Source organism: Canis lupus, chromosome 15 (assembly GCF_048164855.1).
Source record: "Canis lupus baileyi chromosome 15, mCanLup2.hap1, whole genome shotgun sequence".
NCBI classification, from domain to species: Eukaryota; Metazoa; Chordata; class Mammalia; order Carnivora; family Canidae; genus Canis; species Canis lupus.
Window position 1 is genome coordinate 30,827,395 of NC_132852.1, and position 27,545 is coordinate 30,854,939.

The following is a 27,545-nucleotide window of genomic DNA, read 5'->3' on the forward strand; positions in this document are numbered from 1 at the left end:
GCAGTTAGATGAACAGCCGCCGTCCACAGGTCATTGGAAGGACAGGAAGCCTAGGGTCAGGGCACTTCTTTTTATGACTTCTTCCTATCTTGTCACTACATGTTGGCTGTTCCCCTTGATTAAAAGCTGGCATCAGTCAGCTATTGATGCATTTAAAAATTTTGCCCAATTTAGTGACTTAAACAACCATTTATTTGGTTCATGATTCTGTGGGGTTGAAAATTACATTGGGCTCAGTTGACTAATTCTGGCCTGGGCCTGGCGTGGCCAGGTCATTTTTTGAATCTGCATTCACATTGTTGGTTGGCTGGGTACTGGCTGCCCTGGGACTCTTTCACTTCAGAATTTGGCAGTTGGCTGGCTGTCAGTTGGAACCACAGGGGAGAAAGGGACATTTGTAACTTATCATCCAGCAAGCTAGCTCAAGGTTATTCTCATGGCAGCTGGGCAGGGTTTCAAGAGAGCAAGCTGAAAGCCATCAAGTGTCCATCTTTCCTTGGAGTTGTCTGGCCCTCACTGCTGCTGCATTCCATTGGCTAATGTCACATGAGATTGGCCTGCTTTCAAGAGGTAGGGGGAGGTGACTCTGGCTTTTAGTAAAAAGAACTACAACACCACAAATGGCATGGTTATGGGAAGAAGCAGAGAATTGTGGCCCTTTAGATGATCTAGCAGAAGTCACATCTCCCATCTAATAACTCTATCCACATAGCTCTCTTTTGGATTCTGGTAACTTCTCTATTTATTATTCTTTGGGGGTAATTAATGGCTTCATGCCATCATTGGAAATGTCCAGACACTTCATTCAACTGTCCTCAGTTGTCCAGCTCCAGTTTGTCTTCTGTTCCCTGCCAAAACCTGGGCTGAAAGGTTGGAGTCTTTCTATTAAACACAGAAAATTGAACATCTGTTTATATCTTGGGAAATTCCACTTTTAGGGGAAAAAATGGCTTTGAACCCATCTGGGTAAAAATCATGTGAAAGATAACAAAAGGAATCAAACAATATTTTTGAAAGATGGGACACTTTCCATTTGTATCGGTGGAAGTGTAGAAATCTGAAGAGAACAGAATATTTTGAAATTAAGAGTTGACAAAGTGGTGAACAAGTGAGGTCCTGCTGCAGGACCACACGGAGAGCCTCAGGAAACCAAGGCACCAGGGACCTAAAGGCAGAGATGAAGGATAAAGACAGGAGGTATGAGTGAAAGTCTGTGCTAGGGGCAGCAGGATCCCTACAATGCCTTTTAAACTCTTGCCTAAGATAGATTTTTCTAGAGGAACTGAATCCCTGAGAATATGGATTTGGGGACAATTGGCATATGGAAATGAGCTGGAGAGGTTTGCCTTAAAGATAACAGGGGGCATGAAGTGAAAGTCCATACTCTAAAATGTCAGACTGCCTGTGTTCATCTCCCAGACCTCATGGTTCCAAGAACCCTTGCAGCCAGTTACAGATGGTCATTGTCTTGGCAGGGCAGAAGATTGGAGCATTCTTCTCTGCAGAAGTTGGCTGATCCTAGACAAAAGATCTACAGACACTGACATCTGGATGCCCTCCTGTGAAAAGGTCGGGCCCTGACATATTAGAGTGCAGCTTACTTACTGACACCCCATCCTCCCACACAGAAGTCTTGTGGAGCTCCTCAGTGCCTTGGTCCTAAATGTTCCAGTAAGCCAAGGATCACCGCACAATTGAGAAAAGCCCCAAACACGGAAAACAGTGACCGAAACCCACTGGAGTGAATAACAGGAAATTTGAGAATAAAGAAACAAGGCAGGGAGCAAATGAAAATGTTGAAAATAAAACACACAAAACAACAAATATAGCTGTGATCTATACTCTCAGATACACACAACCAGATATTATATCCATAAGACAAAATTAGGATGGTTTTAACAAAAGCAACAATAACAATGAACCAACCAGTAAGACAACATAAGTGAGCGAGTCAGAACTCTCAGAATGTAAAAATATAATAACAGAAACAAACAAATCATTGAGTTAGAAGATAAAGTTGAAGTAATCATCCAGAGTATATGAAATGACAGAATGATAATGGACTGGGGGTTCATGTAAGAGCCCTGATTTAAAATTCAGAATTAAGGAAAATGTGGAGGGTATAGCAAGGCAATAATATTTCTATAACATTTCTCAGAACTGAAAAGCATGATTTTTTTTTCATAGACGAGGTACCGATGGAGTACTCAGTATAATTACTGGAAAATTCTTGCACCATGACATTCACTGTATATTGCAAAGTCAGAAAGAGATCCTGAGTGTTTCCCAAGTCACATGCACAACCAAATCAGGAATCAGCTTCTCCAGAACAGCATGGGAGGATGGAACAGAGGCACAGGGAGAAGAGGTTTGATGGGGCTGGCTCTGAAGATAGAGGGAGGGAGCCACAAGCCAAAGGATGTAGATGTTTTCTGGAAGCTGCAATGAATGGGGAAATGGATTGTTCCCTGAACAAGGAAAGCAGCCCTGTGCATCTATTTCAGACCTCCAATCTCTGGAATGGAAAGAGACTACGTTTGTGTTTTGAGCCATTGAGTTTGTGGTTATTTGTTACAGCAACAAGAAGAAACCAGCACACCGGCCAGATTATTAACAAAATACGCAGGCAAAATAAAGACATTTAGATACTCATGCCTCAAAATTTTTACCTTCCTTTCCCTTTGATCATGAATTTACTAGAGAATGGGTTCTACTCAGTGAGAGTCCAGCATAAGAAACAGTCTGTAGTGGGGTCCAGGAAGCAGAGGCCAATAGGAGAGAGGAAGAGAGGGTGTCAGGGTTGTAACCATGCAGGGTTCCGAAGGGCAGTTGTTCCAGATTGAAGCAGAGCCAGAGGGGAAAGCAAAGCTTGATGGCTGATCGTTCATTGACCTGCACTGTGTGAGGGTTGAGACCTCCTTAAGAAGCCAGAGGATATGGGTTTCAGTTTCTTTTCATCACTTACCATGCAGCCAATCCCTTAACTCAGTTTTCTTTTCTTGCAGAATGGAAGTAATAATAGTTCTACCACATAGTGTTGAGAGAAGGTTTAAATTAATACATGTGGGGTGCTTAAAAATAGCTTCTGGTACATGAGTGCTCACTCAGTTGTCATTACCTTTTTGTTATTAAGAATGTTTTAGAGTTCTGTTGGATATTTTGGGGGAGGAATTACTGATAGGCACATGGGATTTTGAGCAAATAGACCTCTCTGTGAGACAATTACAGTTTCATAGTACAAATTCCAGATGTCAAGGCTATTTACCATCATAATTATATAAGCACTAACAATTGATTTAACTAACATTGTGGCTTAAGTGTTTTGGGAAGTTGGTAGAGGGTGGTGTGTGTGTGTGTGTGTGTGTGTGTGTGTGTGTGTCTGTAGTAGGGGAAATGAACTGTGTCTATCATTTGATAGACATCAAATGATAAGGTATCAAATTGTCAAATCAAGATATAGCAGAGCAAGTGTATTATTTAGATACAGCATTGATTGTCTCTGGGGATTAGGGTGCTGGCGTGGGGCAAAAGTAAGATATGAAACTATTGATTCCCATACTCCTTGACTTTTTAAAGTATGCACATGCATGCTTTGGTAAAAAAATTTTAGGGGCACCTGGGTGGCTCAGTTGGTTAAGCTTCTGCCTTCAGCTTAGGTCATGATCTCAGGGTCCTGGGATTGGTCCCTCATTGGACTCTCTGCTCAGTATGAAGCCTGCTTCTCCCTCTCCCTCTGCCTGCTGCTCCCCCTACTTGTGCTCTCTCTCTCTCTCGTCAAATAAATGAATAAATAAATAAATAGATAAATAAATTCTTAAAAATTTTTAAAAATGAGTAATTAAATTAATATGTGATAGAACACATTTAGCAAGGTAGGCAAGCCACATTCGTTTTATTACCAGCAGTGATATGATTAACATTCTTTGACTCTCTTGTCCAAAAATGTAAGCTATACAGCAAAAATTCACTTCAGAGTTTTGGAAATTGCAAATATTCAGCAATCTTTTGGTCTTGTCTCTAGTGATATTTCAAAGCTAATGGCACTCAATCTGGGCTGCAAATAAAAATAATCTAGGGTATACAATGTAGTTACCTGGGGAGCTCTTAAAATTTCTAATGCCCTAGCTCTTCTCCAGTCATTTAAACCAGATCTCTGGAGGTGGATCCAAACATCAGTGCTTTAAAGCTCCCTAGGTGATTACAACATCTGATCAAGGTTGAAGACAACTCTATGAAAACATTTGAGTGGTGTTTGATAGGATGTTTTTTTTGTTCACTGGCTCTGTAGTAAGCCTTACCCCACATTCATCAGCTTGGTAGGAACAGATGTGAAACTGGTGGTAGTTCACAGAAATAAATAAACATAAAGTATAAATATATGTGTGGGGGGTGAGGGTGGGGGTGATTGTATATTTCCTAAATATTGTAATTTGTATTAGGATCATGTCGAAACACTTTGGTTAATTTTGCTGAACCATATACAGCTTTACACCAGTTTTTCGGATTATTTAATGCATGAGTCAGATTCCCAAGTCTTGAGGCTTAAATACTGATTGCTATTGTTGAAACACACAGATCTCTGTGGATATAGGATTTACTAATGAACTAATGAATAATAACTAAATTACACCAGGAAGACCCAGTATTAATTACCATGTAATTCATACTGCATTTTATAAATCAGATACAAAATCCAATAATTATAGGACAATTGCTATGTAATTACCTTAACTCCACATAGTAATTGCAGGGTAATTTTGTAAATAGTTCACATCACACACCCATAAAGAGAACTGGTATTACTTTGCACCATGGAGTTGAAAATAACTGGCTGGATTATTCTAGCATAGGGAGCAAACAATATATGATCTTCAATCTAGTATAGGATACAGAAATCATCTCAGATTTAATATGTAACCTGCTCAGTATTTTGCATTGCCTTAATTAATTAATTGCCTAAAGATATTTTGCAATGCAATTGGTAGAGTAGGAGTTAAGCATTCTATCTCCTGTTCTGTAACATCCATTATAAATTAAATCATATGCAACTAAGCAGATGAAAGTAGATATCTATGCAGACAAATCAACTTTGATTGACATCAATTAGAACATAGTAGAAAGTGGTGTTCTTCCTTTGAAGATATTGCCTGGACAGCTTTATTCTAGCTGAATTGAGTTGGCCAAAGGCTTCTCTGGCACATAAGTAGCCTATAATTTGCTTCGTTCTCTACAGCGAGTTTTTTTCCCCTAGATGTTTCAGTTCCATTGGCGTACAGTGTGCCGGAAAGGTATGAAAAACTGATGTAGGAGGAAGAGGAATGAATAGAATTGCCATAAAATAGGGGAAAACCTAATACCATCTCCTGCCCAGCAAAGGGGCTTGCAGTCTAGGACCAAATCTAAGGAAGGACTGAGAAGTTCATGGACATGTCCAAGTAGAGCTGAGACTGATGCAAGACTGAATCTGGAAGAACGGATGTGGGTGAGTTTCCCATGGTTCGTCGGGAGATAATAATGCATGTGTCAATAACTGAGTCACTTCAGGGCTCTCATCAGTGTGGCAAAAGAAAACAGTGATAAGACACAGATGGATTTACCAGTCCTCTACCTCCCACACAAAGCATTACTCCCTGTCAGCTCCCTGGAGAACAGATAAATCCCAACCAGGACAGGATCCAGAAAAATGTTTGGAAAAGTCTGTCCCTATGTTAGGGTCAAAGGAGACCTCAGGCATAGAGTTGAAGGTTGCGTTTTTTCTGAAGCTCTAGGCTGAGGTTCCATATAGCCCGGATTTGGAACAATTTATCGTCAATTATTTAAAGTGCTGAAAGTGAAAATTACAACAGTTTTTGAAAGGTTATAAAGATGAAGCTCAGTTAAATGCTGAAACCTAATCTATTAACTCTCAAAGTCTTTCTTTCAGATAAGGATGGCCAAACCTTCCCGTTAACTAAGCATCTGGACACTTATAATAGGAAGCCACAGAAGAGTTCAGATTGACTTTGAACTACACCAAAATAAAATGAAGACTCTCTAATTTCTGTCCACCCTCACATAAATGAGGTAATTGTTAGCTAATTGATAAAGCAATGCAACTCCACACAGGATGCAGACTCTATTGGGGCAAGACTTTGTAAATGGAACAAAATGGTACTCTAAGTGTCTCCTAACCTCCCTGAAGTCTGAAATACCTACCTAATTAAGAAAAAGCAAAAGAACCCGGAAATCTGACCTTTAATGTCCTCCACAAAGTGTTGTAATGTCAACTGGACTCTTTTTCTCCCACTGTGTACTTTGTGTATCCTACAACTCAGTCACCTTGAATACTCATTTTTAGCTAAGCAAACCCTGTAATTTCCTGTTACCAGGTTCTTCCTTTTATCTGAAACGACCCATCCATCAGCGTGTCTCCTGCCCAAATCTTATTCTTTAAGACCTGGCATAAATGCTACCTCTACCAGGAAGCATTTTCTTATCACCCCAGTAAAGAGACCCCTCTTCCTTCTTGAAAATCCTAGACTTATTTTCTCTACTTTTTGTACACGTCTTCTCTATTGGCTTATGAATCCCTCAAGCAGATGCTAGAATTTACACATCTTTATAGATTATTCCAAGATTTGTATTAAATGTCACAATACAATTAAAACTAGAATGCATGCACCTCAAAGTATTTCCTTTTGTTTTTTAAAGTTTAGGCATTTTTAGGTTATATAAATTACTGGACCCCAAGAGTGCTAATCTATGGAGTAAATATTTTTAGTTTACAAGTGATCCATTTTGCCGTGTAAGTATTTTCTTGTTATCATATTGATGACTATTAACAATTTGCTTTTTGACTGGCACTGAAGATTCAGTGTGGGAATTTGAAGTTGACCTCTGAGTAATGTTAACAGAGCTATGATTATATTGTTAGACATAGGTTGCACTCTTTGAAGGAGTATAGTTCCCTTAAGGCTTTATAAGTGATATCACTTTACAAGTGATTTGAAAGTGGGAACAGTGGGAAAAAAAGGTCTGGGTACTATTGGAAGATCTGGATGGGGGTTCAGGAGGTCAAGAGCTGCCCATTTCTCTCAGTACCTAGCTATGTGAGTTGGGGCAGGCCAGGGAATACCTCTGTAAAATTAGGGATTTAGACACCCCTTAAGACATTAAGACACCACTTAGCTCTAGGACATCACAAGTCTTATTTATTTATTTATTTATTTATTTATTTATTTATTTATTTAGATAAAGAGAGAGAGCATGAGCATGAGTGAGTGCAGGGCTGGAGGGGCTGAGGGAGAGTGAGACTGAGAATCTCAAGTAGACTCCACACTCAGTATGGAGCCAAATGTGCGGCTTGATCTCACCACCCTGAGATCATGTCCTGGTCCGAAATCAAGAGTTGGACGCCATGAATAAATATCCTGGGGAGAAATACTGTAATGAAAAGCAAATAGAAAGCTGTGATAATCTAGAACTACCGAAAAAGATAATTAGGAAGCAATGGTTATGTTTTTCCTCAGACTTGGTTCCCTTTTTTCCTTTCCCCACACCCCCAGCCACTGCTTGGGTCAGTCCCAAGGACATTGCTCACCGTGGGTGAAGGTAGAGCGGGAGGCCGGCTAAGGTACTGTTCCTGCCATAGAACTGGAGGGAGAGGCACATACGTAAGGCCTGGCAGTTTTCCAAGGTCCAAAGAAGGGGGTTCCAGTGTGATATTTCTAGGGACCCTCACAAGTGACTGGCCCCTCAACTGCCATCTAGCCTCCCCTCCTCTCAGGAGAGGCCTGATGCAGATAGTAGAAAGCATTGCTTCTAGTTATTTGAGAGATGTTTAGCATTAATGGTTTCCATCACACTGTCCTATCACTTTTGAAACAGCCAAAGTATCTTAGCGCAAGTCAGTTTCCCAGAACAGGTGGAGTTAAAATGTTCCAATAATCAGGGCATTATGGGGCAGAGTGACAGCCTGGGAAGAGAGGCACTGGATCTGCTTTCAGTTCAGTCACTGTTGTATCACAGGCAAGCAGGAGGCTCCCTGGGGCACGAAGGAACTTTGTCTCCCGCTTCGAGAGCTGTGGAGAGTTGCTGCAGGAGCAGGCGGTTTCCCCAGCACCTAACACGATGCCTGGCAGATAGTTGGATGTTAATATATACTAAGTGAAATGCAATCCTAATTGTGTTATATAATTGTGAATATTGCGCAAGTGTTCGTATCAGGTTACTATTTCCATCTCAGTGGAGTAATTCATAAGTACATCTTCTGAATTATCTTAAGGTGGCATGAATTAGAATCTGGTTATCTGGAAAGTTCAGTCTTTAAGGAAAGTAATTCAAGATCTTAAAGGTAACATATTTTTAGAAAGCTACAGGTTAGCAGTTGTACAGGTCAATTCCCTGAAAGGACCTAGTTTTCTGTCTGAGGTAAGTTTATAGTCACTTTCATTTAACTGTTTCTGATCTTCAGGGTTGTTGAAATTCAACTGCTTTCTCTTCCCTTGACCAAGACTTGAACTAAGTCTAGACGTGACTTGCAAAACCGTATTAGGATTTAATGAGGGACTGAGTAGGGGGAGGAAACCTATGTTTTGCAAGTTTAGGAATAGATCTTTTGTGCAGAATGAAGTTCGGATTTCTGTTTGTTTCCAGCTTCAGGGGGATGCTTTTTCACTGACTTCTAAAACATTTGATTAAATAGACCAAGGAAGTGTAGACAATATCCATTTGTCTACCTTAGAGGGAAGTAGTTGGTCATTGATTTAGGGCGCTGCCCAAAAGGTCACTGTGATGAGTATAACTCAAGACCATTTATAAGTATGCTAAACAGTAAAGTTGGAAAATGTCATGATTGATTGTCCTAGAGATAATCATAGTGGAATGCTACCATTTTTCTGGGAGTGTCCCTACCTACAAAATGAAGTCAGTTCTACCCAGTAAAGGTAGCCAGCAGTAGAGTAGGTGATACTTTCAAGTAATCTCAGAATAATTTTAGATGCTCAGTTGATTTGCCTTCCTAGTAATGTTTTACATCACTTGATACCCAACAAAAATTCAGCACATTTTCATAGTGCTTAAGGTGGACTTAAAAATATTTTCATTTGAAAAAATGAACATTTAAAATCTATAAAGTAGTTAAGAAAAAAGATCTGTTAGAAAAGGACCACTGAAACATAGCTCCAAGTCCCATTCCAAATTTGCTATAAGCAAATTATATAATCTTCTGGAGAGCAATTTGGTAATATGAATGAAAAGTTGTATAATGTACATTTTTTGGTATTTCAATTCCCATTCTAAGAATTTACCATGAAGAAATAATGTTGTGTCAATAAAGATGCATTGAGTATATCAAGAATATTCCACATGATTCGGTTTACATTACCAAAAATTGGAGTCAAGTTAAATGTTCAGCAAGAGACATGTGGTAGTATAAATTAGCAATCATTAAAACTGATAATGCAGATCCATATTTCTTCAGAATATATTGCAAAGTGGAAAAGCAGTTTTCAAACAAAATGTATGGTATGAAACCATTTTCTAATTTTAAAAATTGATTGTTTTCATCTATAGCAAAAAGTCTGGGAGGCTATAAGTTAGTTTTCAACTATGGTTATGTTTAGATGGTGGAATTATAGGTGATTGTTTTTCCTTTTACTTATCTGTATATCCTATTTTTTTCTCATACAGATCACAAATGATTTATTTAATGATCTGCCCCAGATATCATCCTTGTAAGAACTTAGGAAATAACAATTCTACCACTCTTTTTTTAGAGAGTAGAGTCATATTATTATATGAAACACATCAAAGTAAGAAATTTAATTTCTATTCAATACACATTTCTATAGCACTTACTATGTTACTATATGCCAGACACAATTTTCTGTCTCCCTATCTCCCTATCTGTTTCCCTTTCTTTTATATATATTTTAATTGAGCTAAAATGTGCTATTGTTGGAGTACAGGTCTATGAGTTTTGTTAGACACATATAGTAGTACAAACTGTCACCAAGACACAGAAGAGTTTCATTACCCTCTGATCACTGCAATTTTCCTTGTGCTCCTTTTTAGTAAATCTCTACACCCTCAACCTCTATGTCCTGGAAGCCACTGATCTGTTTTCTGTCCTATAGTTTTTGCCTTTTCTACAATGTTATATAATTGCGATCATATACTATGTAACCTTTAGTATGGCTTTTCTTTACTTAGCATAATGTATTTGGGATCAATCCTTTTTCATTTCATTTTTCATTGTTTTTCATTGTAGCATTCAATTGTATGGATGTACTATACTCTATACTGTGTTTATCCATCAGCACCTGAAGAATATTTGAGTTGTTTTGGTTTTTGGCAATTATGAATAAGGCAGCTATAAATATTTGCATATAGATTTCTATGTAGACAGAAGATTTCCTTTCTCTTGTGTAAATATCTAGCAGTGAGATTGCTGGGTTATATGGTTTATATTAACTTTAAAAATATTTATTTATTTATCTATTTATTTATTTATTTATTTATTTACTTATTTATTTGAGAGAGAGAGAGCATGCAAGAGAGTGAGAGCCTGAGTTGGGGGAGGGGCAGAAAGTGAGGGAGAAAGAGAATCTCAGGCAGACTCTCTGCTGAGCACAGAGCCCAATGTGAGGCTCAAATCCAGGACCCCAAGATCATGACCTGAGCTGAAATCAAGAGTCTGATGCTCAACCAACTGAGCTATCCTGGTGCCCCGGTTTATATTCACTTTATAAGAAGAAGCCAACGTGTCTTCTGAAATGGCTGTACCATTTTCCATTCCTATCAGTCATGTATGAGAATTCCAGTTACTCTACCTCCTTGCCAGCTATTGTCAATTGCTTGCTATTGAAAATTTAAAATTTTAGCAGCTGCTATTTGAAATGTTTATAAATACTAACTCATTTAACCCCGAGATAAATGCTAGTATTTGTCTATACCTCATGATAAATAACAGTAATAAAAATTTGATTATTATTTAATAATAAATAAATATCTCCTCAGTTTTACTGATGAAGAAACCACAAGGGACATCAAGTTATTGTCCCAAGGTTGCACAGCCAGTAAGTGGCTGAGGTGGGTTGGAGCTCAGGTATCTAATGCAGAACACAATCTCATAATATACTATGCTATGATTTTCTTTCAATCAGTACAGGACAGAAAGGCTTGAAATACTTCTACTGCCAGTTTGAAAGTTCATCTATTTCTGGTCTTAGGAAGTTGGCTAAAATTTACCGAACCTCAATTTAACTTTCCAAAAATGTAGTGTGGTTCAGCATAGGACATCCCATCAGCTAATTAAACAATGTCAGTAGGCTGGCTCTTGAGAGGTCTTTCAGAATGCCGTGAACTTGCTGGATTCCCAGTGGTCCAGTGTCCTGCCCTCAGCTCTGCAAAACCTGAAACTTAATCTATTTGATGTCCCAGAAGTGATTGTATTTAGCCATGCTGGAAGACTCAGGATACAAAGGTCATAAGACATGGATATGTTAAACACAATGGCAATTTATTAATTTACGGTGAGAAACAGAATGACCAAAGGGAACAAATATTCATTTCTGTTTGACAGGTATTTTCTCCCTGTAGAAAAGCTGCATGGGAGCCAAATTATAATCAGGTTTCCAGGTGTGCCTCAAAACATAAGTAAGTAGGAGAGTTCTCTGCTTTTAATAGCCTGAAGCCTTTAAACACTCAACCATAAAGCGAAGTCCTGGCAGTTCATGTCTGAAATAGCCTCGAATGTTCATTTCTGCAGTAGGCATCAGCCTGCCCAGGGTCCACAGAGAAGGATCAGGTGCTCTAGATGGGCACGTTCAACATCTGCCCTTTCATTATTCTACCTCTGATCAATCTAATTTCTTACTGATATATTCTTTCCTTAGACATGGATCTTCAATCTAATCAAATTAATTCTTATTCCTCTTTAAGAGCCTAACATCTGTTTATCATCTTTTATGTTTCAAGATTATTCTAGAGGTAGAGGATGTCGTTCATTTTAGGAATCACTCTATCCTTTTCAGATTTCAAAATATCTCTTCTTGGACTTATATATTTATTTTTAAAGATTTTATTTATTTATTCTTGAGAGACACACAGAGAGAGACACACACAGAGACAGGCAGAGGGAGAAGCAGGCTCCATGCAGGAAGCCCAATGTGGGACTTGATCCCAGGACCTCAGGATCATGCCCTCAGCCAAAGGCAGACACTCAAACACTGAGCCACCCAGGCATCTCTCTTCTTGCATTTATTTTTTGTTTGTCAATATATGATATAATCTTCTGAGGGCAGGCTTGTTTCTCAGAAATTTGGGTCACCTCACTGTGGTTCCCCTGTACTAACTTAGAACATGTATTTGAATTTGGGTGATTACTCATTTTCATTTGTCTCTCCACAACCCCCATCAACTATAACCAATGTGGGAACACTTTTTAAGCCTAAGTTTTTTATACAACACATTTTCTCTCCTGGGCTAAATTCAATCCATGAATTTTAATTGGCTAGACGTCACCATCTGAACATTTTGCTAGCCTCCCAAACCCAATATGACTCAGGCCAAATTTGTCACTTTCCTCTTACAAACTGGCTCTTATTTTTGATCTGCTTATATTTGAAATCAATGCAACAGGCAGCGTCTCAGCCATTCCAGAATGTAGTCTCTTCTCATTTTCTTCTATACCCAATGAGTTGACACATTGCAAGAATGCCTTACAAACCAACTCTTTCTTGCCTTTGGCTGCTTAGTTTTGAATACCCCTGCTGTTCGCTGATTTCAGCTTTCATCTTGTCTCTCATGGATACAAAAAGAGCTGATGAACTGAGCTCATGAAATTTATTCTCCTTTCCCCCCCTCTCCTTGTCATGTTCAACCAATTATTGACATGTCATCAGACACCTTCCTCAGGGTCTGTTATATCATAGTTGGAGCAATAGGCTCATAAGCAGCAGATCCTTCTCTTCCCTTTCTATTTTCTTAAGGTCTTCTCTTGGCCCTTCAGTTTACCATTCTGAGTCCCAACTACTTTATTTCGTGGCCATGTTGCCACTCTAGAGCTTTCCTTGGTTCTGTGCCATTTCTGTCTTTGGTTGCTGTTTCCTTTGGACTTAAATGCTTTGAAGCATCCTTCAATGCTTGAGCTTGCCTTGTTCTGAGATGCCACTCATCTGTGCCCTATGCATCTTCCTGTTACCTCAAGAGAGCCCTACATATTCTCATCCTTTCAGACACCTGCACTTCCTCCTTTTTCTTCTTTTTCATCATGAATCCAATGTGACTCAACCTCATTTTGCCCTCCTCTCCTTTTCCATCACCATCCCCTTACATCTTGTCTTCTTCTGTCCTTTCTCCTCTGCTTTCCTTGGGTGGAAATGCAGATATTGCCATCACCCTTTTGATCAAAACTTTATCCCCCAGTGAAAGCAAACACTTCTCATTCAGATATATTAGAACATCACCATCTTGGCCAAGCCTATATTTTCAGGCTTACCTTTTATGTTTCCCCTCCACAGAGCCCTGTTCCCATTAAAATGCGATCTCTCTCTCTCTCTCTCTCTCTCTCTCTCGGTATTCCATAACACGTGCTAATCTTTGGTTTACCCAGTTTGCTAAACTTAGAAAGTTCTTTTATTTCTCCTATAGAAATTTTGCTCCTTAAGCAAATGCATGTTTTCTTTTAAGAGATTCCTCTTACCCCCCAATCAGGAATATATTACCTGCTGCCTATAAACTAGAAAAGTCTTGTTTTTAGGTCGTATTTTGCTGTGCTTTAAGGTTATTCATATATGTCTTTTCTACTCTGCCAGATTATAAATTGACTGAAGGTAAAAGTTAAAACATATTAGCTTTCCAGCAGGCACTTGCCACTCACAGGAGCCGAATAAATCTATTGAATGAAGGAATAACAGGAGGAAGAATCACTGCAGCCTTACATGTAATTCCATTTGTTCTCCACTCATCCCATCACCTACTGGAAAATATCATTCTTCTTTAACCGCATATTTGTAAATGGGCCACAACTTTCAGGCAAAGCCCACCCTTTGTTCTAGTCTGCCACCTTTAAGTCTTCAGCATGGATCACAGCCCCAAGAGTGTCCCCCTTCCCTTGGATTTCTCCTTTTCAGACTCTGGCTACAAGTGTGCAGGGTACAGCCCTCCCTCGCTCTGTGCACTGTGAGGGAGATTCCTGACATAGTGGTCTGACCTGAAATGTCACCGAGGCAGGTTTGTGCTGGCTCCCAGCCCAATGCAGACAGCAGGGAGAAACGGCCTTGCCAGCCTCAACACTTCACCAGTTAAGCTGTCATTAAAAGGGAAACACCTGCCACCCAGAGAGTCTTTATATTTCACTTTACCGCAGGGGTCTACTCTGGACTTGTCAACTGATTGCTTTGGGGCTAAGTTGGAAAAAATACATTATCTCCCCATGTAACTATCAAGCAAGGAAGGAAGTTTTCCTCTGTAGATTGGCCCCATCCACAAAACAGGCTCATGGAGGGTACAGAAGCTCAGTCTATCCTTCAGAAAAGGAGGAATACCGTATGTCTCACTGTTCTCTGGGAGAATGGAACAGGGGAAGACGAGATTACTGTGCAGTTAGAATACAACAGTCAGTGGGAGTCTCTGTTCCACAGCAGTCTGCTCTGTTATTCCGAGATTATTTGTTACAGGCTAAAAGATAACAGCCCAGAGTGTAGGATCGGGGCACCTGGGTGGCTCAGTCCATTCAGCATCTGCCTTCAGCTCAGGTTATGATTTCTGAGGCCCAGTACGGAACCTGCTCAGTGGGGAGTCTGCTTTCCTTCTGACCCTTCTCCCTCTCGTGCACTCTCTTTCTTTTTCTTTTTTCTTTTTTTTTTTTACATATTTTTTTAATAGGAGTTCAATTTGCCAACATATAGCATAACACCCAGTGCTCATCCCGTCAAGTGCCCCCTCAGTGCCCGTCACCTAGTCACCTCCACCCCCCACCCACCTCCCTTTCCACCACCCCTTGTTCGCTTCCCAGTTAGGAATCTCTCATGTTCTGTCTCCCTTTCAGATATTTCCCACTCATTTTTTCTCTTTTCCCCTTTATTCCCTTTCACTATTTTTTTATATTTCCCAAATGAATGAGACCATATAATGTTTGTCCTTCTCCGAATGACTTATTTCACTCAGCATAATACCCTCCAGTTCCATCCACATCGAAGCAAATGGTGGGTATTTGTCATTTCTAATGGCTGAGTAATATCCCATTGTATACATAGACCACATCTTCTTTATCCATTCATCTTTCGATGGACACCGAGGCTCCTTCCACAGTTTGGCTATTGTGGACATTGCTGCTATAAACATTGGGGTACAGGTGTCCCGGTGTTTCACTGCATCTGTATCTTTGGGGTAAATGTTGGAGAGGATGTGGAGAAAGGGGAAACCTCTCGCACTGTTGGTGGGAATGTGAACTGGTGCAGCCACTCTGGAAAAATGTGTGGAGGTTCCTCAAAGAGTTAAAAATAGATCTGCCCTATGACCCAGCAATTGCACTTTCTTTCTCTCTCACTCTCTCCCTAATAAATAAATAAAATCTTAAAAAAAAAAAATGTAGGATCTGCCATCTTCTGAACTTGGATTGTCTGGGAGATAGGAAGCACAAGGATTTGAGTCCTGACTCCTCAGCTTAGTGTTTGATTGACTTTGGGCAAACTGCTTAACTTTTTCCAAAACTTCTTTACCAGTATTATGTGGGGGTTAGAGCAAATGGTCAGTTTCCCAATCTAGTTGTCACAGTCTAAGAGTCTGTGACTGGTTAGTTAATACTCCCCAACCCCTGTACTGCCATAACCTAAAGCATCAGCCTGTAGTACTTTATTAGGCAGAGAATTTTCTCAAGATTTACAGTGAAAGCTCCATGGTTTGTGCTCACACAGGGGGCAGTGAGTAGTTTGAATTATGAGATACTTTTTCAGAAATGCCATTTTTATTACTTTCAAATGGGCACAATAAATATGCTAGGCTAACAAAATGTTGCCAAGATGTTTTGCCAAATATAGATCTTTGTGTGAATGTATCAAAATGATATGTAATTAACTTTTATTGTTTATACATCAGTGTGAGCTACTAAAGTGCTTAAACCACTTTATTCTCTTAAGTGGTTTAGCAAGTACCTTTGCCCCCAGACTCATGCTTTCATGAGATCCTAAGTGAAATTTGTTGGGGCAAAGGTGACACTGAACTCACATTTTCCCCCACTTATCAAAACTTAAAGATAAGTGATATTTATGCTGTTTTGAATGATGACAAGGTGGTTTTTACAAGATTTTTCTGGATGTATATTTCTCCTATGTGAGCATCACACTAAAGCCCCGGAATCCTAAATTCTCTGCAAGACTCATCTTTATGTTTAGGCCATTGATTTAGAAGTTTCACTTCCTTGTCTGGTTTGACTTGATGTGCAGGCTTATGTTGAAAATTCTAAGAGTTTCTTTGCAGTTGCACCTGTTTTACTCAGTGAGTTACTGACCATCCCTCCTGCTCCCGCACCCTTAGCCCTCAGGTCCCACGTTTCTGAATACCTACTAGAACCTTAGCCTCCTTCCTATGTTGTTATCCCATAGGACCTCAACTCCAGAGCTTATCAGTATTATCCAGGAAACACCAACCTCTGCAGGGCAAAGCACTGCAGCTTAGGAAGTGAAGTCCTCATTAAGCCGGTAGCTATTCACTGAATACCTACCGTGAATAAACTACAGAGAACTGAAGAGAGGTGAGTAAGACACAGCTCTGCTCTTAGGAGCTTGTCTGCAACCAAGCAACGGAGGCTAATCCCTTCATAATTATGTTTTTATTTTCTAGGGTACCTGCTTTTTCCTTTGTCCCCTGTCTTTAATAGCCACTGCACTCCACAGAAACTATCACCTTCTCAACATTGGTGACAGCAAAAGGCATGCTTTTCATTAGCCTTAAACTATAAGAAGGGAGAAATTACCTCAAGACAATATTGGTTGGCTCAATTGCAACATCCACAAAGCAAATAATTTATAAAATATTAGAAACTGCAAAATAGCCTAATGATATATTGAAAATCCTACAAGTGAACAAGGAGAAAGAATAATGGGATTTTTTTTTTTTTTTGAAACAAAAATTAAACGGAGTTGTTAGAAGGTTGAGGAGGGCGGAGGATCTTGGCAGCATCAACTGACAGACCACACGAGGGAGGAAAAAAACCCATGAACTGGGATGTCTCCACTGCCTTCTATGAAAACAGAGTCTGGGCTGACTTACTAAAGTGCTTAAAACACTTCACTGCTTCCAAAGTTGTTAGAAAGACAACTACAAGTTGTCTTGTAGACACACTTGTTTATGACCAATTGCTTTGCCTGTTGACAAAGGAGCGGCACCAAACCTGCTGTCTATGTGGTGTGACCCTAGACCTCAAAGTCAAGATGACATGTGATAGTTCTCCTCCTGGCCAGCAGCAACTCAAATCGCTACTGTTCAAGTTTTCTGGTTGGGGCTTTCTGGAGACCCGTATTTTTTTTTCTTTTTTATTTACTTATTCATGAGAGACACATGGAGAGAGGCCAGAGACGTAGGCAGAGGGAGAAGCAGGCTCCCTGTGCTTGATCCCAGGACCCCAGGATCTCCACGTGAGCCAAAGGCAGACACTCCACCCCTGAGCCACCCTGGTGCCCTGATTTTTGGAGACATTTATTCTGTAAATGGATTAAGACCTTATCACCTAGAAGGTTACTGTCTTGAGTAGTTTCTCTATAGCAGGGCTTTGCTTATCTAGAGAGCCCGCTAAGGCTTAGTTTCATCTAAGGGAGAAAAGTGAGCTGGGGAAAAAAAAAGTGGGGAATTTATAAAGTTTAATGCAGTATGCATGGGAGACAGAGGAGAGAAATTCTAAGGCTGTTGTAAAGTCTTGGTGGCTTTAGAAAAATGTGTTGAAGTCTTTAGTCATCCAGGGGCTGGAGGAAGCATGGTTTCTGCTTTCTGTCCTCTTGCTTTTCCTCATCAAGAAATATGGCTGTGGTCCCTCAGCATCAAATGGTAATGTGCATTGTGCACGCTTGTTTTGCTATGAGCCAAAATGCACCGAAGGACTCTCCTCATAGGGGCTGAACAGCCAGGTTGCCTAGGTCCTTGGCCTGGATCTGTTGGGGAATTACTGTGTGGCCTGAGGCAAACATTCCTCTCTGTAGAGATCCAGTGTCTTTAACTATCCATGCCAGGAGTGGTGGCGAGAGGAGCAGTGTGGGAGTACCCGCCTTGTCCCTCGTTGAAACCTGTAGACCTGTGGTTTGTAGAAGTAGAGAAGGTTGCGGTATTTGAGAATTGGGTCTTATGCTTCATTATCTCAGAAATAAATGAATTTTAATTTCATACTAACATGGGGTTCTGAACTGTACTTGTGGGAGAATCGTGTAAAAGTTGAATAAAAGGCTGCATGTCTAGAACCTTTCCCAAGCCTTTTTACCCACTGAGTCATCTTCTATAGTCTGGGTTTGTGCTCCTGGTATATGCCCAGCTTTGCCCCGAGCAAGGCAGCAGACATCGACGATGGGCAGGAGCTTGGATTTTAATATAACAACTGGAGCCAATTTACAGAAGTAATATGATTTTCTAAATCATTGGAATTAGCTAGTCAAGCCTGAGAGTTACAATTACTCAGAGGCTCACAAGCCCTAATAACATCTGGCAAACTCCAACTGGGGCAGAAGGCAAAAAAAAATTAAAAAATTAAAAAAAAAAAATCCAACCCCCCCCACACTGTACGCAACAACGAGCAAATAAACAGAAAACAAACCCAAGGCACCATCATCCATTTTTATTATGACATCCTTAAGGTCACCATGTCAAGGGATGGAAGGAAATTAAAAAGAAGCTTCGTAGAGGACACTGCTTACAAGGATTGCTTTACTTAGAGCTTGTTAATTTTCACAGTACAGTTGCCCTGGGTTGTGAATTAAAGAAACAGATGAAAAAAATATCGCGCCTTTAACTGTACTGGAGGCCCCTTGCATACTCCTGTGCCTTTTGATGAGAAACATTAAACATTTTTAATTTAGCACATCAATTTGAAAATCTAATTTTTTTTTAATGCTTTGTAGAAGCAGACGCGTTCACGGTGCTGTCACGACCATAGAAGAATTATGAGAAACTTGAACCGCAAAAAGTAAATTAGAAAAATCTCATTTCAGTTACTCTAAAAAGAGGGGAAATTAGATTTTGATTAAAATCACTCACACATACAATTTTAGGTAAACTAATTTAGCAAGACTGACTATATAATTTTTTTTCCTGCCAGTATGTCCTTTTAATACTGGCTCGGAGGTATTTGTACCCATAACCTTTCTCACAACCAACGGATGAAAAAAAGAAACTCTAATAAAGTGGCCTCTTGACCACTGTGTACGAGGTCTGGTAGGGAGAGATTAAAGTAGTGTATTTGTCAATATAATAGGCAGAAGCTGGGAATGAATTAAGATTCCTTGTGTAGTCTTTTTAAGCTGGCCCTCAGCTTTGCCTTTTCAACTTTTTTTTTTTTTTTTTTTTTTTTTTGGTGAGGTTTCTACTTGGAAGTTTTACTTTAAGGAATGATGTGTCAGCTAATGTAGGGATTAATTGCATCATTAGTGTAGCATAATGTACAGCCTATGGCCAGAGGACCCGCCTGGGTTAGGCTAACCCTGCCTACTCCAAGCCAGACGGGAAAACCACAGCCACACTTATTAATTACAGCAAAGGTATTGCCAGATGAGATGAGATGGTGCCTATGGACGTGTTTCATAAACTGTAAAGGGCTGCTTGAGACTGTAGTGTCAGGATGATGCTGAAGGCTGAGTTCGAATTCCCGCTCAGCTGTGTTTGAGCTGGGCTCTCTGAACCCCCAGCCTCGAATCCAGGTTCTAAGGGGGAAGAGATTGATAGCGCCTTTGTTATTCAGCACCTCATACCAAACCTCATTTTGAAAATTGCAGTGTTAATGAATTAGAAACTTTTAAATTAAGGCCGAGGGGCAAATTATTAACTCTCTGAAAGACCTGGGAATGGCTGGTCTACAGAGGATAGTGTCCAAAGGAGCTCTCCTTCCCCTGCTGAGCACAAGACAGGAGGGCACAGGCTGCCTTGAACTTGCTAGTGAGAGAATATGGGACTGGCACAAGGTAATGGGTGTGAGAACCTTTGAAGATGGTAATGCAATGTATAGTCAAGATACTATTTATTTCTTTAAAAAGGTTTTATTTATTTGAGAGAGAGAGAGGGAGCAAGGGAGAGCATGAGCGAGGGGGAAGGGGCAGATGAAGAGGGAGAAGAAGACTGTCCACTGGGCAGGGAGTCCAAAGTGGGACTTGATCACAGGACCCCGGGGATCATGCCTTGAGCCAAAGGCAGACGCTTAACCAGTTGAGCCTCCCAGGTGCCTCAGCCAGCTACTCTTTAAAAAGAAATGACAAACTACAAAAATAACAGTTTTTTAAATAAGAGAAGGTATGTAAGTAGTTGAAGGACAAGGAATGCAGAGAGCCTTTATTCCCTAGTCCCTTTAATCACCACTGTCTGCTGATCCTGGATTCCCCAGGCAGATGGCCCGAAGGCAGAAGGTTCAATCAGGAGATGGAAGAAGAAGGAAGGAAAGAGAATCAGAAAAGCAGTAAATTAGGCTTGAGAAGTAGGAAGTCGAGAATATACAAAGTAAGGGAAAAAGATAGGAGAGAGGGAAAGGAAAAGAGGAAAACAAGAATCAGAAAAATGCAGAGGAATGAAGAAAGGTAGTGGGGATGACTGATTTTTTTTAAGCACCCAGTCCATCCTTACTACCCTGTGGTCAAGCTAAGCCTCATACATCATTTTCAGTCTTAGAAGCATCAGAAACCTTTTTAAAGCCTTCAAACCACCCATGAAAGAAAATCTTGGGTCATTTTCTCATTAGGTATCAGTGCTTACTGTCATCCTCCAGCCTGGAGTCCATGATCCAGCATTATTATCACTTCCATACAAATACCCACAGCGTGTCTCTCTCCCCAAACCCAACTATCCACCTCTGTCTGCGGGTCCCAGAGCAACATAATGTTCCCAAATAAATATCTTGCAACAGAACATTGACCTCATTTTCAATAAATAATTGCTAAACCTCAATAGGTGACATTTTCAGGTGATTTTCTCTCATTGCATGAAGTGGCTACAGGCACAACCCACATAATGCCTTCCTGGTTAATGCCATCTGGTTTCTATCATCCAAACTTCACAGAATATAAACATTTCTCAACAGTCTATTCTACTGGCTAAGTGTCATTGGTTTAGAAGATATACTGTTCCCACTACTCTACAGTGCCTTTTTTAAAAAATAAAAATCAAACTATGAATCCTTATATTTTTGGAACCTCTTCTCCATTCCATTTATGTATGTGTCTCCTATTGCACAAATAGCACATTATCTTAAAGCTCTCCGATTTTTTTCTTCTTTAAAACTGCCTCAACTATTCTTGTCGTTTGTATTTCTTTTCTTTTTTTAAAGTAGGCTCCATGCCCAGCTCAAACTCATGACCCAAGATCAAGACCTGAGCTGAGATCAAGAGTTGGAAGCTTAACCAACTGAGCCCCCCAGGTGCCTGCCCTTTGTATTTCTATATTCATTTTAGAATCAGCATGCCAACTCCCACAAACAAAAGAAAAAAATCTTTTTTTAAATTTATTTTTTATTGGTGTTCAATTTGCCAACTTATAGAATAACACCGAGTGCTCATCCCATCAAGTGCCCCCTCAGTACCCGTCACCCAGTCATCCTCACCCCCCACCCACTTCCTTTTCCACCACCATTAGTTTGTTTCCCAGTGTTAGGAGTCTCTCATGTTCTGTCTCTCTTTCTGATATTTCCCACTCATTTTTTCTCCTTTCCCCTTGATTCCCTTTCACTATTTTTTATATTCCCCAAATGAATGAGACCATATAATGTTTGTCCTTCTCTGATTGACTTACTTCACTCAGCATAATACCCTCCAGTTCCATCCACATTGAAGCAAATGGTGGGTATTTGTCATTTCTAATGGCTGAGGAATATTCCATTGTATACATAGATCACATCTTCTTTATCCATTCATCTTTCGATGGACACTGAGGCTCCTTCCACAGTTTTGCTATTGTGGACATTGCTACTATAAACATAGGGGTGCAGGTGTCCCGGCGTTTCACTGCATCTGTATCTTTGTGGTAAATCCCCAGCAGTGCAATTGCTGGGTCGTAGGGCAGATCTATTTTTAACTCTTTGAGGAACCTCCACACAGTTTTCCAGAGTGGCTGCACCATTTCACATTCCCACCAACAGTGCTTTATTTATACAATAAAGTATAAATTTGAGCTCCTAGAAGATAACACAGGAAAAATCTAGATGATCTTGGGTTTAGTAATGATGTGACACCAAATACAGAATTCATGAAAGAAATAATTGATAGACTGAATTTATTAACATCTAAAACTTCTGCCCTGTGAACTACACTGTCAAGAGAGTGAGATGACAAGTCACAGACTTAGGAGAAAATATTTTCAAAAGACATATCCAATAAAGCATTAGTATCCAAAATATCCAAAAGACTCCTTAAACTCAACAATATGAAAATGAACAACCTGATTTAAAAAATGGGCAAAAAAATTTGGACACCTGACCAAGGAAGATATACAGATAGCAAATAAGCATTTGGTAAGGTACTGAACATCACATGTCATTAGGGATTGCAGATTATAAGACACACTATATACCTATTTAGAATAACCCAAATCCAAAGCTGATCAACTATATGCTGGTGATGATATGGAGCAACAGAAACTCTCATTTATTGCTGGTGGGAATGTGAAATGGTGTAGCCACTTTGGAAGGCAGTTTGTCAGTTTCTTACAAAACTAAATGTACTCTCACCATATAATCCAGCAACCAAGCTTCCTGATATCTACCCAGAATAAATTGAAAACTTATGTTCACACAAAAAACTCTACACAGAGTATAAATCATAAAATTGCCAAAATTCAGAAGCAATGAAGATGTCCTTCAGTAGGTGACTGGATAAACAAACTGATACATCCGAACAATGAAATATTATTCAGTTCCATGAAGGAATGAGGTCCCAAGCTATGAAAAGGCCTGGAGGAAACTTAAATGCATATTATTAAGTGGAAATCCATAAAGGGTATATATGGTATGATCCCATCTCTATGACATTCTGGGAAAAGGTAAAACTGTGGAGGCAGTAAAAAGATCAGTGGTTGCCTGAGGTTTGAGAAGAAGGAAGAGAATGAGCAGAACACAGAGGATTCTGGGAATAAACTGTCCCATATGATACTATAATGATGGATACAGACCATTATATATTTGTACAAATCCATCACACAACACTGAGAGTGAACCCTAATGCAAATTATGGACTTTAGGTCATGAGATGTCAATGTAGATTCATCAATTGCAACAAACATACCAGTTTGGTGCAGGATACTGTGGCAGACTCTGCATGAGTGGAGGCAGGAGTAGATAGATGGGAAATCTCTATACTTTTCTCTTAATTTCTCTGAAAGCCTAAAACTGCTTTAAAACATAAAGTCTAGGGCAGCCCTGGTGGCACAGCGGTTTAGTGCTGCCTGCAGGCCGGGGTGTGATCCTGGAGACTCGGAATTGAGTCCCACATCGGGCTCCCTGCATGGGACCTGCTTCTCCCTCTGCCTGTGTCTCTGCCTCTCTCTCTCACTCTGTGTCTCTCATGAATAAATAAAAAATAAAATCTTTAAAAAATAAATAAATAAAACATAAAGTCTATTAAAACAAGACCTAGAGTACAAGGATAAATGTCAATTAAGAAATTTGAGATTACTAGAGGGTGTTATGATGGATATAGAATTTGAAATTAAATTTTTGTTTGTTTGCTTCTCTTTATCTGTGCTTAGAATAATGGAAAGAACATGAACTTAGTATCAGACACATTCATTTGAATCCCCGTTCTGTTATTTACAAATTCTATGACCTTGTGTAAAATAGCTCAAGTCTCTGTCTCAGTAATCCCATTTATAAAACATGCACTGTATACATCCCAATACTGGTTTCATTGTGTTATTAGTAAGATTAAATGACCTTTGTGATAAATATGTCTCATGGTACTTAAGTTTTCAGTAAATGGTGGCTAGTAGTGACAGCAGTTGTAACAGTAACCTTTGTAGTGGTTATGAACAAATGTACTACTGTGTGGTTTGATGTGCCATTTATGGATAATAGATTATGTTTGTAAAGTATCTTATAGGTTAACAAGTGTTTTGGACATCTTTTTTTTTTGATATTCATAACAAGTCTGTAGTTAGGTAGGGAGATACCACTGTCTTTTATGACAGGGACAAGAAAACTGTTTTCTTATGCAATTGGCTTGCTGAGGATTATAGAGCTAGTATGTTTTTATTCTAGAGAGAAAGAAAAAAGAAAATACTGACATAAATGTATATAAGAATTCTAATATAGGGGCAGCCCGGGTGGCTCAGCAGTTTAGCGCCTGCCTTCAGCCCAGGGCCTGATCCTGGAGTCCTGGGATCGAGTCTCACATTGGGCTCCCTGCGTGGAGCCTGCTTGTCCCTCTGCCTGTGTCTCTGCCTCTCTCTCTCTCTCTGGGTCTCTCATGAATAAATAAATAAAATCTTTAAAAAAATAAAAATTAAAAAAATCAAAGATAAAGTACAAAAAAACAAAACAAAAACAAAAACAAAAAACAGTGGACAGCAGAACTTAGGAAAGGAACTGAAAATTACCATCAACATTTTACCAGATTGGAGAACCATCCATGCTGGACGCAGTAAACAGAATAGATCGAGTCAGGGATGTGGGGAATGTGCTTGGGAAGGTCACAAATGAAGAACCAAAAGATAAAGATGATTCCAAAGATGAAAACAGGTATGTGAGATGGAGTAAAATTCAATGTTAATAATCCTTTTTAATAAGAGAAAAAAATACACATTTAATAAAACATCCAAGGATCCATTGTCCTAAAAGGTGTATTGTTTCAAAAGAAGAAAAATAATGTAGAACAATGGACATAGAGATGTAGCCTAATGAATTTAGTAAACTTCAAAGGAAGGAGAAATCCTATAGAAATCCAGGGAGAAGGAGCAAGGGAGAAGATATGAGTTGAGTCTAGTTTACTTTAGTCATTTAATTTTAAAAATGGAATGGATAAATGTCCAGAGGAGTACAAAGGAAACCTAAGCATTGTATTCCATACTAACTTGTCCTTTGAGTAAAAAAATAAAGGCATTCCTAAACATGCAAGTAACTGAGAAGTGTAATGTTCATAAACCCTTTGGAAATAATTACTTCATGATGGAAACCAGCAGCCAACTAAATGAAATTATTTTAGATAAAGGATTCAGGGATGGGGAAGCAGCAGTATGAAAAATCTGGAGGTAAACAATGAATTCATTTAAATACATAAGGAAGTTTAAAAAAAAGCTATGGGGGTTTTGGTAACAGAAGGGGATGTAACTGATATAAACCTTGACCATGTAAAGTGATAATAACATAACCAGAAAATCTGCAGGAAGACAAAGAAGAGGGGGAAGTTGAAATATAAGAGGGTGTGCTTATTTCCTGTCTTTCATAGTTGGAAGTCAAAAGACCCTGCACAGAGTTGATAAGTCAATAAATAGAGGTTGCAGCATATAATTTAAAGTTATAAAGAACGTGAAAAAGATACTGACAAGTCTTTGAAATGATCAGAATGGAGCAAGAAATTAACATGAAGAAAATACAGACCGTGAGGAAAAGATAGCAAATGAGAGAAGTACAGCAACAGCAACATAAGATAAAAAGTGGAAACTCAACATGTTTCTTATAAAACACTATAAATGGAATAAATCCACTTCATAAAACCAAATGTCTCAGGTTACATGAGGGGCAGATTAAAATAAAATAACTCCACAAATTCAAATATAAATCAAGAGGCACAGTCACTCCAGGCAGATGAATACGTGCATGTAGAAAACAGACAACAAAGACTGACACCCAAACCAAAATAAGCAATGGTGACAAAAACCGGGAGTGGTAACTACATTAGAGAAGAGTGAATTTAAAACAAACAAACAAAAAAGCACTACATAAAACCAAAATAAATAGTTTGTATTCGTAAAGGGTATACCCTACCTTGAGAATAAAACTTATTAATCTCTTCATACTAACAAACACGGCATCAAAGTATTTAAGGCTAAAATGACAGTAAATAAATGAGAACTTGACAGATGTTCTAGTAGTAAGAATCTCTAATGCACTGCTCTTATTCCATGACAGGTGATGTAAATAAAAAAATAACTAAAATTACATTGGGTTTTTACAATATAAATAATGAGGGTGTTCACATGTATACTTACAGAAGCATATAGTCATTCAAATCCATGAAGTATTTTTAAAAATTGGTTGTACACTTTCCCTAAAATTTACTGTGTGGAAAAAATCAGCAATTTCTAGAAGCTTCTACCCCATAATTTTGGCAAGTTTCCCCGAAACCATAGAGTTTCATCAACTAGAGTCTGAAAACCTTTGGATCAAGAAATGAGAGCTGTATTATTATATTGGCAGCACCAACAAGTTTTCTTTCAATATCAAACTACCTTTCCCATTGTTATTTCAGAGAAAACATTGTTCTGATTACAGTTGTCTGGGCAGCTGTAGTTATAACCAATTTTACCATTTTCTAGCAAAGGAACTAAGGAAAACCTGGAATCATAAATCAGCTCTCAGAGATTATTTCAGTAATAATACTTTCAGTTATAATGCACTTGGGCTTGTAAGGGACAGCTGGCACACTCAGCCAGCTTCTTGGATCTTCTCCTGTAACAAGCTCCTAACTCACAAAGACTTGCTTTAGAGGATGAGGATGTATTCCTATTGGTTGGTAACAGAACTAGGAATTGAACCCATATCTCCTGAATCCCAGCTCTTCGTTTCTTTAAGCCACAAGGCTTTTTCTCAGTGCACACAGGACTGTGGCTACAGAGTAGCTCTTCCTTAATGCTACAAGAGATGCTGTATTTAACTGGTTTTCTGACCAGGGCTCCAGTGGCTTTAGCAATTTTCCCAAATCTTCATACTCAGCCCTCTGAGTGTTCACCGTGTAAAATGTGTTTGTTTGATTGGTTCTATTCTGTGTTACACAGCTATCTTGCCCATACACGATTATTGCTGCAAAGGAGAGCTACCAAAATACGAAACCAAACAAAACACCTTTTCCCTTACAGAAAGCCCCTGCTCAGCTTTTTGCCCACACTGGACCCGGCTGTCCCAGCTCTGTGCTGACATCTCCTGGGTGCTAATCTAATGGCTCTGGCCCCACCACCCTGCAAGTATAGTACTACAAATGCGTTTCTTCTAGCCCATCATGAATGTGGTTGCACGCATTTTGAGGACTGCTGCTTTTGCCAGTCCTCTCTCTGCGTGCTCCAATCAGCTGAATGCTTGACCAGGTGCTTAATAGGCTCTGGATGTTTCCCTTTCCAATCACAGGTCATTTTCAATAATAGACTGAAACATTTTTACTTAAAGAATATTCAAAGAT

The 27,545-nt window shown here is 39.4% G+C and overlaps 1 long non-coding RNA gene across 1 annotated transcript; it reads left to right on the forward strand.

The window, feature by feature from the left end:
• Window positions 1-354: 354 nt before the first annotated feature.
• Window positions 355-19,014, forward strand: LOC140604826 (uncharacterized). The gene is made up of 5 exons (XR_012007655.1): window positions 355-570; window positions 1,476-1,569; window positions 5,924-6,063; window positions 16,587-16,735; window positions 16,825-19,014. It is a non-coding gene; the product is annotated as an uncharacterized lncRNA (long non-coding RNA).
• The last annotated feature ends 8,531 nt before the right edge of the window (window positions 19,015-27,545 follow it).